We start from the raw sequence: 13,408 nt of genomic DNA on the forward strand, positions 1-13,408 counted from the left end.
ATGCCAAGAGGCAAATTGCTGACTTTGTAACTCACCATAAAGAGCACTGCCCTACCTGGGGTGAATTTTGTGATTTCCGACTGTCGCGTGTGCTACACCCCAGGGAAGGTCAATCAGCAGGCAGAAACTACTAGGCAACCACAGCTGGTCCTTAGAATACCACTGGCTGATACGAGCTGTTAGACAGCATCCATATGGTGTTTGAATGAGACATCCCTCCATCCGCACAGAGGGAGAGATTGCTTCTGAAGACCCTCTCCAGACCATGCAGTGGAATTCAAACCTTAAATAATTCAATGCCATGAATATTTTTTCTCACTTCTGTTCAGTCCCCAAAATTTTATTACTTATGACATAATGTGTATGACCTCTCTGAAATCCCAATTAAGGATTGTAATAAGAAATGACTATGTGCTAGTGCTGGCGATTTGTCTTTCCTTGTAAAAGTAGCCATATTTTAATAACCTGGACATTATGCATGTGTAATATGGTCTGCTTCTAAGTGAAATCAAGCACAGACCCAAATGCAGGCCAGTGCTGCCAGCAGGTTAGAGCGATTCTCTCAGCTTTAAAGAAGGTCTGGAATGAGGAGCTTTGTTTGACCATTTGCTGGATCCATGCTATCCTTGGAGGCATGATATATGTCTAAGCATTGTGTTATGATATAACGCAAATATAATTTAATAACTCGGGTGTCAAATGGCTAAGATTTATGGTCAGAGAGGCTAAACATTCACAAAGGATTGCTCCAGTGATGCGGTCCTATTAGATTAAGAGAGAAAAACTGGCTAGCACAACGTTTTAGACAACACAGCTCTATGGGACTGGAGGTTTTGGATCACTTTTTGCACTGTATTAGTATTTTCTCGTTGCACTTCCAGAAACTCTCTTTCTAATTATAGCTTTCTGGGTTCATTCCATGTAAATTAAAAGCACATTATTATTTTGTAGCTAAAGTGTATGAATTGTGTGCTGCTGTTTAAACAACAGGCTGCGGAGCAGGCCAGATGCAGCTCCTTTCATCTTCATGGCCCTGCAAATGTTTGTGTGAGCAACTTGCCGGGTCTCTGACTTACAAGAAGATCCAATCTGTGATGAGTGGGCAGATGCTTTTTATTTCACAGAAAGAAAAAAAAAATAATAATAATAATACGAAGCAAGCTTGCTAAAGCCTTTTCCAAATCAGTGAGCTGGAGGCAGGGGGAGCAGAATGGGGATTTGTGAGGCACCACCACCATGACCGGCGAATTGCATGAGATGATTCTGACTGAGGGCAAGGCCCCTCCTAGCTGCAGCAGCTGGAGTAGCCCAAACTTTCAAAAAATACGCTGTAATTTATACGAAAGAGACTCTCTGCTGCCTTTTACGATGTCCCCAGTGACGCGTTGTCTCATCTAGCGGCTGTCCTGCCTTCCTCTGGAGTGGCTGATGCTTGTCCCAACAGGCGACAGCTCTCCAGCTCTGCTGTGCCTGCAAATGTCTCTCCGACAACGTCTCTTGAGATGAAACAGCTCTGGTGAAAGGCATACTAACAGCACCGAAACCATTTAGACACGTAAAAACCTGGGTGGATGAGAAAATGGGAAAGGGACCCTTCTGCTGCTGTGATGGCTGCTCAGCTCGTGCTGCAGTACTGTTTGCAGTAGGCCTCTCCCTTTGCCAACAGGCAATTTACCCTTCACATCGACCTGTTTAGCTTCATACCCTAACTCATTCTGTTCTTCCAAGGCTGCCTCCCCTGGCAGGAGCTGCTGCTGCCTTGAGGCTCGCTGAGGGAGCCTTGTGCTGGACCCACATATGTCCCACCAGCAATGGCCTTCAAGTGAGACACTGCAGTGATGTGAGACATCTGAAGGGCCACTTGTCTGCTACAGTGGTCTAAGAGAGGACTTTTCTGCCTTCAGTGGCACATACAGAAGACTGTTCTAGTGTGGGGTCTCAGTACTGGACAGGCAAGGGCTGGACCTGGTGCTGCTCCCTGTTGCCCTATGGCTGCTTCTCCCCCTATGCCCATGTTCTTCAGGGACTTCCAGTCAAACTGCCTGCATGGAGTCAGACGTGTTTACGGTACGGTCATCTGCACTCCTGCTGAGTGGGCTCAGACTCTTAGGATGTCTTCACAACATCCCCTGTGCCATGTGATTGAGATTTGGGTCCATGCTTCTCTTGCCAAGTAAACTTGGGGTTGGTTTTGTTTTCCCTGCCTTGTTTTTTGCTATAGTTTAGAGATCAAGTCCTGTCTGCAAGTCTCTTTGCAGTGAAACACAAATGCCAGCATTTTCAACTGATATATTTGGCAAGAGACAGAATCCCATTCTGTTTGAAGAAGGCCCCAAGGGTCCCTGTGCTTTTCCACCACTAAAACCCACAGCTTCTTGGGTTTCCTTTCCCTTGCCTTTCCCCTTTTCCAGCCACGGGAGGCAGTCGTGACCCAAGTTAAGTCACTTGCCAGCCTCCGTTTCCCTGTCGGCACAATGGAGACACTGCTTCCCCATGGGAAACTCTGGACAACAAATTCCACACCCCCCCCGAACTCCAAAGAGGCTCCCCTCTAGACCTGTAGCTTTGTCTGCAGGCAAGAGAGGCAATAATTCACTTGCCCACCTTTGCAAAGCATTTTGAGGCCCTCACTTGAAAAATGCTGTCTCAAAAAGCCAAGGGATTTGGGGGGAGAGGAGGAAAGAAGAAGGCAAGGTTTATGATGTATTTATTAATTCCAGCCCAAGCAAGAAGCCCTCTGGTGGGGAGGGGAACTAAATGAAGCTTCCTTCCCTTGCTGATGTAATTACTGTGTTTACATTTGCAAAAGTAATAAAAGGTTTGGAGCACCAATTGGTCCGAGGCTTGAGCTAGCTATTTTTTATTTTATTATTTTATTTTATTTTATTTTATTTTATTTTATTTTATTTTATTTTATTTTATTTTATTTTATTTTATTTTATTTTATTTTATTTTAATTTTATTTTATTTTTTCAGCCTAACTCCTAACCAGTTACTCTGTACCTCAGTAGTCAGGTCTTGCCCATGATTTACTGGTCACTTTTTTGCCACTGATTTACTGGTCAATTTTACCACCGGTGTTGTAATACATATGTAATAGGGGTTGTCATTGCTTGTCAGCTTTTGAGGTAAGCTGTTTCCTAACAGAATTTAGGCTACAGATAATACCTGTGTTTTAAAGCAGATGCTTTATCAGAATGTAACTAAATAAAAAGTACTGGACCGGATCCAGGGCTCCGTGAGGTCGTTGCACCACTGGTGCAAAGTCAGGATGGGTCAGGTTAGCGGACTGAAGAGTCACGGGAAAGGGGCAGTCGGCCTGGTCACCGGGCATCCCTTATGCTCCTGGGGATGGCGCTTACCTCTCAGGGCATATCAGAATCACCTTGTCCCTGACCCTCACTGGGCACACGTCACCTGGACTAAAGGATTTGAGGTTTGCAGGTGTTGAGGTGCACTCCCCGTGCTCCTCGCCAGCCAATGTGCTGCAGGTTTATAGGAGAAAAACGCAAAGAAAGACATAAAATAGAGGAAATATATATATATACGTATAAAATACATATTTATACACTATATATATATAGTATATATATGTGTATATATAATTGCAAGCACTTGGCCGAATGCGGGAGGATGCTTGTTGTGCGGGAAGCTTCTCGCCATGCCAAGCCAAGCCATGCCAAGCCGTGCTGTGCCGTGCCGATCCGTGCCGAGCCCTGCCAAGCCGAGCCGAGCCGAGCCGTGCCGATCCGTGCCGAGCCGAGCCGTGCCGTGCCGAGCCGTGCCGAGCCGAGCCGAGCCGTGCCGTGCCGAGCCGCCACCGGGGGGAGCTGTCCCCGCGCCGCCGCTCCGCAGCCACCGCCACCAGGTGGCAGCCCCGGGCCGCCGGCTCTGGTTGTGCCCAGCCAAGTGCGCCCGCGGCTTTTTAATTTTTTATTAATTAGCCCGGATGTAGTTTGAGCTTCTTAGCTGTCGTGGCTGCGGGTTTCAGAAGGAGACGGCGAGAGGCTTCGTGTTTGATCTGAGCGTAGCTTGGAAAGTGCTGTCATTCGGGCTAAACAGCGTGGACGTGGATGACAGGAATTAATCGGGATTGCAGTCGCTTTAATTATGGGAAATGAGAAAAGTAAATACGTATGTAAATGAGGAAGAACAGTCATAGTAGCTTAAGCTAGGACAGCCTCGATAGATCAGGGGTGCAGCCCAGATACCAGGAGATGTGGGAGTAACACCCCCACAGACCCCGAAACGCGCCCTGGAGGAAGAAACATTTGGGGAGATCAATGGGTGTGGGGGCTCCTGCCTAGAATGCCAGCCAAGGTCTAAATGATGCTCTGAATAAGGGGCAAAGGTGTTTTTTGGCCCGTTGCACAGAGGAAATGCTGAATGTCCAGTTTAAGAAACGTTTCAAAAGCATGGAGAGAGACTGCCTTCACCTGCAGGCAGGGAATGTGAGGGAACAGGTATGTGCTGGGCCAAAACTCCCCCTCACAGCTTTGAAACCAGAAAGGCCCCACTCAGAGACACCTCTGCTAAGGGGACCTGCCATTCTACATAGTATTTTTGAGGTAAAGTTGTCCATTCTCGTTTCTGACAATGAGGGCAGCTGACCTACCCAGGGCAAGGAGCAAACCAGTGGTGAGACAGCTCCTGAAGCACCACCCCTGGCAGGCAGGAGTATGAGCTGTGTTGAGGCAGAAAGGGAGACGCCACTAGGGCCTGGGGAGCAAAACCAGCCCTGTGTATGTGAGAGGAGAGACGCAGAACCATTTCGTACCCCAGCACAGCCCTTCCTGGAAGCAAAAACGCAGCCGCTCAGGCAGTGGCAAGATGGACGGACATCCACCAGAGAGGAGGAGCACAGAGACCTTCATGGGCCCAAAGACAGGGGGAGGGCTGAGCCCCGCGGTCTCAGGGGCCGCTCGGGTGGCGTCTGGGTGGGGAGCAGCTGCAGCGCAGTGCCAGCACCTCCGGCGAGCTGGGGCTGGCTGGGAGCTGGAGGAGAAAGCCATTATGTCCTCCAGCACATGAGGGGTGCTTGGGCAGTGCAGCTGTGACAAGCGAGCTGTTGGGGGAGCTCTTCCTAGTTTACAGAGCACAGCACCAAAATAAATCCCCCGCCTGGTCTTTTCTGGGCCTGCTCTACCCATGGATGGTCCTGGGCACAGGCAGGACTCATCAGATGGCTTTCATGGATGAAACTCACACCTCAGGAGAAAGGGAAACTAAGAAAAAGGCAAGATGGGCTCATGATACCATTCCATGTCTGCTGCTGAGGGGTGTGAGGCTGAGCACAGGCTACACGCAGCAGAGGAAGCCGAGACCAGCCCCTCAGGGCATCTGGTAAAGCTCTGCTGAGCCCCATTCTCCTTCTGAGATACAGAGGCTCCCTCAGGAAATGCCTCGATCTTTGGAAATGTCCAGATGCTCTGCATATGCAGAAGAGTACCGCAAAGCCATAAGGCAGCTGCCACACGGCAGGGTTAGTCAGAGGCCCCAGGTGGGCATCTGAAAGCATAAAGATAGCCTAAGCCAGGCATAAATCATAGAACATTGCTGCTCTGTGGAGCAATGTGAGGCAAAGGGTGACACTAGGAAAGGAAATCGAGCAGCATCACTGCTCAAAAGCCATCAGCCTATAGCATATGTAAGCAGAGATGATGTGGGTACAGAAAAGCAAAATATCTGGGCTGAGAATGACCCATTCATTGCCCATGCTTCTTTGATGGGAACATTTTTGCCAGTTCACCTTTGGCCATCAGTGAAGTGTGCCTTCTGACAACAAGCAGCTTGGTGAATAAGCCATCGCGGACTGCACTCATGTCACCACCTGACATTAGACTGCACTGAAAGGAAATGACATTGCCCATTGTCTCTACTGAGACTTCACAAATCGTTCAGGCATTGAAAGATGCAATCTATCAACCTGCCTGAAAGCCCGTCTCAAAGGTGGTGCTAGACAGTCAAATTAGACGTTAGACACAACAGGGTGCTGGAGGCAGTAAAATATGAAGTACTTATAGAGTGGAACTATCATCACCTGCAAATGCATCAGCAGGTGAGTCCTATCTGCTGAGGGAGAAGAATAGAAATCAAATTGCTTTTAAAAGTGCTAAGCAATTTCAGAGCTGGTGTCATGGTAGGGATCATCTCACTGAACTCCACATCCAGACTCTGGGCTCCTTTTTCAGTCCTTAAGATGTAGTCAGTATAGTCAGTGAACTGCAGGTTATTATTTGCTCTATCTTAAAGTGCTTCTCCAAACAAACTAGATGAGCTTTAAAATGACTTCTTTCCACCAGCTGTGAAAGCATCTGCAAGGGCCGTGTTCATCTGTACACACCTACACTGCAGTTGTTTAAACTTCAGAGAGAAGATCACCTCCTATGTGGTGTGTCCATGCTTCCCACACCAGAAAAAGACGTGGTGGTTGCAGACCAAAAGAAGATCCAGTGGTATGGTATGATCGCCCAAAGAAAGGCAGATTTAGGGTGGTGCAGGCTGTGCAGAGTGCACAGAAGAACACAAAAGGAGCAGTTCAACTGCATCATGAGATATGAGCATGAACCTGAATAAAGGTTGTTTTTAATCATTGTACTATTAGCCATACTAATTTTTATACTCCATTCCTGAGCAGAAATGGTGTTGTCTGAAGGACACTCAGGCAAAGACTGAGAAAAAGACATTGCAGTGCCCTTGGCAAAGTCTTGCTGCCATGACTCTGCTCAGACAGTGGACCACAGGGCTCCTCAGCAGAACTCAGACCGCATTCAGCTTTGACTGGGAAGTGAGGATAGAGTATCCACAAAGCGATAGGAAGCTGGCAGTCTGGAGAAGGAAGAGATTGTTAACCAGTGCAGAACAGGCAGGGAGGCAGCTCTGCTTGGCAGTGTGGGAACACTGCAGTGAAGTCTCCAGAGACCAGATAGGAACTCAACACAAAGTCAGATGGGTCAGAGCAGCCTCAGGTATTTCCCTGAAGAGAAAGCCCATGCAGCCCAGCTGAATAATGCCAGGAAGTGCACAGAAGCACTTAAGAAATGCTTGCACAGTGCTCCCAGGAGACATGGATTTAGGCTCACATGTATAAGTGAATAGGGCAAGACCCAATCATCAAATAAATACTCAAAACAATGGCCACAGCCCAAGTTGCAATATCACTGATGATGTTTACAAGCTTAGAGTAATGGTGATTTCAAACCAAGGAAACAGTAAATAATAGGACTAGATGGCCAACACACATGGACTTGTATACCAAATCCAGAGCTGAGTGCAATGAACAGCCCTTTACTACTGTCAGCGGAGACTTAGAAAGGCGACACATAGCAAGGGCCAACAGGACACAACTCAGTAGACCACTGATCTGCAGCAGAGACATGTTGTTACAGCCTAGAGCCTTGAGTTAAGACAGTAAGAGCTCATATTTTTAAGTTCCAGTTTGATCCTTTATGTGTCAGCCAATAAGCAAGGAACCATGTCCACTTCTTTGAGCCAGCTGAGGTTCCTGGCCAAAGTACAGCAAAGCAGGCTGCACTACCCAAAAGGATTTATGCCCCTGCAAACATGGGATAATTCTATACATCTCTTCTCCCTTGTGTATTTATATTTCTTGGCTGAAACACAGGAGTTTCTTCTGTTAAAATGGTTTTTTTTTCTTCTCAGATTTCATATACTTAGTTGAAAAAATGTGGAAGTCCGATGCTGATGTTGAGTTCTCTCCATGTCTCATTGGTGACAGTCACATGTAGGCGTCAGCACAAAGGACAGCCAAGTCCAGTGAGAGATTCACACCTGTGGACAAGAAGGAGCCTTTCTGCATTTCTGTCCATTTTGTACCTGCTTGTTCTTCTTTCCCTGACTGGGTCATTCCACCTGTCTCTCATGCAGGTTTTGGTCTGCTGAGTGTTGGTATCAGTGCATGGCAAGTGATGGGAGCACATGGCCAAGAATGGGGACAGTGAGGAAAGAAAAATGCAATTTTGTTTTGGCCAAAGTGAGTTATTTCAGCTCACTGCATCACCTGAAGTCATACATACCCCTAATGCAGGCTGGCTGGCCAAATCTCGTAGCAGCAAAGCACATAAAACTAAGCACATGAATCGTCCCTCTTCTCTTCAAAGTTCATATGCTTTAAATTCAGCATTTATACTTCACTCTGCTGGATGAGAAATTAAATTAGCAAAGCATGGGGTTTGGAGTAGTAGTCTCCTTAGTAACACAGGACTCAGTGCTGCAAGGGTTCATTCAGTTCTGTTCTTCTGAGATGCTCCCATTGAGGCTTCAATGTGAAAAGTTCCTTTGTAGAGATGGTCTTCTGTGGGTGTGAGATATATTGTGGTCTGTAAAGAGCTTTGAGTTCCTTTTAAAACACTGAGAGACAATCTGTGAATTCCTTTACTTATATTTGTGTGCTGTTACTCACACACATAGACCCACTATAGCTGAAGGCTTGCCAATACAAGTGGGGGATTTACAGTCCCCAGTCCTTTATGAGGTTGCAAAATGTTAAGCATTCTCAGCAGTCCTGGAGAAAAATGACATGTAGTGGGATTACCAAAACCAGGTGTTGCTGCAAAATATCTGTTCCTTTCCTCCAGTGCAGAACGATCTGTAGTCAAAGCAGCAAGACTGTCCCACACCAGTTCTGAGATGAGTGCTCCTAAGGTGAAAATCAGCAACGTGCACAGTGTTAATTCTAGCAGACTAGGAAGTCTGCTGGGTTAAGTGATGGAAGTGGACAAAGAGCCACTTAGAAATGCCGTGGGTGACAATTGTCTGTGGTGGGTTGTACTGTATGTGGGAAGCGAGTGCTGGCTAACAATGCCACAGCTGCTTTCCCAACCCACACACTGGTCATGTGTGGGTCCTCTTCAGCACAACAAAGAAGAGGGCTGCAGAAATAGTTGTCTTTCACACCACTGAAAATGGCTACAAAGCATTAAAGCCTGGCTGAGTGAGAAGATCTCACCAAAGTCAGAGTGAGGGTGTTAAGAGGCACAACTGTTTAAAATAACTTGCTGGACAAAGGAAGGTTGTTTGCAGATTGTTCTCTATCAAAACGGGTAACATTATGCAGTGTTATGCAGTCAAAAACATGTATATTTGCAATGCCTGTTGAGAATGAGTGACTGAGAGGTGTATTTAATACATAATTCAGTGGTTATGCTATTATTACTATTTTTTCTTTTTACTCATGGCCTTTGGACTTTTACGTATGCATTTTATTTAAACTTCCAGGAATTTTTTATACAATTTCTCTTGGAGGAACGCTTGAAGGCTTCCTATACTAGTGAACAAATACCAGGGAACTTAGTCTTCTGCTCCTAGTGAAGCTGGTCAAGTGTGACTTGAATCTTTTCCCCATGCCACCTAGAGCAGCATTTGATCCTACATTTATATACACACAAACATATATGTTCATCCGTACGTACACAGACCCAATTTCTGCAGCTGCATGTGAAAACTCTCACTAAATGCATGTTCTTCGCAGAAGAAAATGATCTTCTTTCTGTGTTTGGCAATGATAATGTACACTTAGGTGTACATTACTTAATTTATTTCATGGTAAATTATTATTCTGAACAGTGCCAACTTTCAATGATATAATGAAATAATAATAATAAAAAGGCAGTAATATCATGAAGATAGCATATGATCACATTCACACTTTTCTTTGTTGTCTGTGATCTGTAGTATTGGTTTTAAGGCTGTAGGCTATTCTCATATAAGATTCATGTACTAAGTTCAGGGCATGTTTTGTACACACTCTGCTGCAATCTCAGGCTCACTGTCTTGGGATGATTTGATGAGTTTATCAGCTCCAATCACCTGCACAATGATGCTGCCACACAAAGAGGCTCTCTCCCAAATTTACTTCATGATTATTTTTCCTCCTTCTACACTGTGAGCTCTAAAAATAAGAATAAATGGAATTCCCAGTTTCCAAAGTCAAAGACAGCGTGAATTGATATTGCCCACCGAAATGCAGTGAGACTAAATCAATAACATCTGCAATAAGGCATAATGAAGACAAAATTATATCTCAGTTTTCCCGAACAGCTGCGAATCTATTTTTAATGATCCTCATTTTTGGCAGTCAGCTAAACAACTTTTAAAATGTCCTCGAAAATGGATTGTTAAGTAGATCAGCAATGCAGAACACTGAAATGCCATTAATTGCAGCTTCTTCTGTGTGGTCTGTAGTACTTGGCACAAAAACCCCCTCACTCTATGGCTAGACTTGAAAACATATGCGGCACCCTAGGGTAGTTAGAAAAAAATAAGTGATTTTAAATAGGTGACTTGAGGAATAATGCAGTGTGATTGCTACCACTGATTTGTATTTTTGTTAGGTAGAGTTTTTAAGGAAACTCTATCTGTTTTCACAGGCTTGCCCTATCATTCAGTGATACCACTCTGTGTGATGACAGCCCAGTACACTGATAACCAGGCTCCTGGGCTTGGCTTCTCAGGTTCTCAGCACAGCTTCTCAGCCTGAAAAGTCATCAGCTTTCTCCCAGCAGTGATGGAGTTCATCACAGGGAGGTTCAACATGGCACTTTAAACTTCAGCACAGTGTGTATATTTTTAAAAATGCAGAGTATACAGTGACAGTGGAAGTGGTGAAAGAGAATGGTGGACTGAGAGGTGTATTTGGTTATTCTTTGTATTAAGTCACCCAGGTCATGCTCATCTAGGGTGAACAAAGTCTCCTGGCAAGGCAGAAAACGGGGGAAAAAGGCTTTCTATGGCATCTGGTTACCTGTTCATGGTTATGCAACATGAATCAATGAGGTTACAAGGAATGCTGCGACTGTTTCTCATCGTATATGCTGATGCGAACAATCATAGATCCCCCAGTCTGGTGGGCATTGCTCTTCTTTAAACCTAGCAATGAAATAGAGTTCATGTGTACCAGTTCTGTCTGACACAAACTTAATCAATATTACACATTACACCTCATCCCACTGCTCCACAAGCTGCCTGGTCATTCCCCAGTGACTCTGTGGTCCATATATATGTCTCCATGCTGCTTTGGAAGCCTCTAGGTGCCTTCTGAGGATATATGGGCTTTCTTCAGCCAACTCCTTTCCCTAGGAAAGGGTGGTGAGGATGGACATGAAACCATCCTCACAGCAGCAGGGCTGGTATTATGGAGCATGCTCCTTTCAAAATGGGCACACGAATGGTCACTCATCTATATCTACTAGTGATCCGTTTTAAAATATTTGGTAATTGGTTAGACAATGGAAGTATTCACCCAAACTCAAACTTCTTTCACATACATTTAGGAGCTGTTCTTAGGGCACTCTCATTTACCCTTCTTCTCTGCTCAGTTGACCCGATAACTCTCTTGGTGGATTTTAGAGCATCTCTTGCACTGGTGTGCTATCCAGGACCTTTGTGTCAACAAAGGTTGGTTCCACATGGAGTTGACCATAGTGGGCTTCCAGTCTCCTTATTTTGCTTGGATGAATTCTGCTTGGTTTCAGATTGTTGAAGTCAAAAAAATAGTCAGTAGGTCATTTACTTGTACTTCCAGTATGCTGCCTTTTAACTGAAGAATGGCTCTGATCCTGCTTTTTACCTGTTTCTGATTCTTGTTTCACACTGTTCCAGTGTCATTCTGCTCACATTGTGAGAAGTGCATTTCATGGCTAAGGAAATGCAGTGCTCCCGAAATGGCTCCTCGTTGGAAAAAAAGTACTCCATGTTTGTCTACCATATTTTTTTTTTGAAATGACAAATAATAAAAATACTCTTTACGGGGTAGGAGAGAACACTAATCTCTGTAGCTTTTTTTTTTTTTTTCTGAATCCTTGATGCCTTTGTCTCTATTGCTAGTTAAGTAAGGGCTTTATTTTTGTGTTTGGAAAGCAGTTGCTATGGCCTAAACTGATTAAGCAGGTTAAGGAGAGACAACCCAGTGCTATGTTATGAGGACTTTATTTTTACTCATTTTAAATGCAAATTTTCCACTCTTTGTCTAAGCAAAAATAGCACAAACATCTATACCTGTTGTTTGAGTAGCAAAACACCATAGCTTTCCACAGATGGGATATTTTTAACAGGAATTTAACTACTCATCTGATTACCCAGCAATAGAGCCCTTCTGTCTGTCCTCTTCAGGCATTTCTTCAGGACGACTAGGTCAGATTATTTGTTCTACTCTCTGTGCCCCACAAATCTGCTCCCAAGTCACTATGAATCCAGCTTTGCCTTTGCATTTTATTTTTCTATTTACCACTGGCAGGTTTCTCTGCAAACCTTTCACTGTGTCTGTCCATTCCAACTTTGAATAAACATGGTGCTGCCATCTTTGATAACTTCAGTCTTTTTATAGGGAATGTAAAAGAAGCCCCGAAATTCCTAAATAAACATGCAACCACCTAACTGGAAGGAGAACATGTTCTGTGTCAAGAGAGCAATAACTGGTGTATTTGGAAGGAGAGGACAGCAAAATTGCTTAAAGACTTCAGACTGCATATATGATATCTCACAGAGGAGCATTACAAGGTATAGACCATGAATCAGAGGAACATCCCATTGGCACAGGGGAATTTTAATGAAGAGAATGAAATTCTCATCATGTCTAAACCAGAAATTAACATGCATCACTTTTTTCTTCCCATGGCTCTTACTGCCAGCTTCAGCTGTTTTGAAATATTTGGGGCCAAAGCAGGAGCAAATCTCTAGAGGGAAGAAAGCTATTAACATTGCCAATAGTTCACAACACAGCTTTGTTTCTTGAAAGGCAGAGACACAGCAGGAGGTGCTCTGTGTGCCTGCATGATGGCTGCAGTACTTTGAAATAATGGCCTCTGGGGTCCTAGGCCTACAGACCATTTCTCATGTGGCTGAGAGACCCGGGACTTGTGTCAGAGCTCCTTTGCAAGAAGCAGGGCTCACTGGACACCATCATCCTCTCCCACTCTGAGGGCCACCAGATTTGGTAGGAGACCTAATAGGCTGGACCAGAGTTTGGACCAGAGTGATAAAAGGCATTTTACCAGGCTTTCTGGCTGGCCTATGCAGTTCAAGTGCCTTTTTGCTCAAGGTTAGTCACGCAGTCATGCTGTCTGCTGAAGAAAAGTGATCTTTTAGTCTTTTTTGACAAAATGTTCTTGAACAGACCCTTCCCTGCTGCACCCATATCTGGTGCAGCTGAGAGAAAACAGGGGCTCTATCAATGAAATGCGGGAGCATACAATTATAAAGAAAGGGTGGATAAAATGGGATCTCAGCTGTGAGTCCTCACACTTTCTTTCATTTAACACTCGTTCAAAACCTGCTACCAACCTTATGAAAAGTCTAAGGCAACACAGAGGAACACTGGTACCAATATAGCAAGCTATTTCATATCAGAATTTGTTTTTCAGGATCTGAGACTGGCAAACTGTCTCCAGTA

The sequence above is a fragment of the Anser anser genome (assembly GCF_964211835.1).
Source record: "Anser anser genome assembly, chromosome: 2".
Classification (NCBI taxonomy): Eukaryota; Metazoa; Chordata; class Aves; order Anseriformes; family Anatidae; genus Anser; species Anser anser.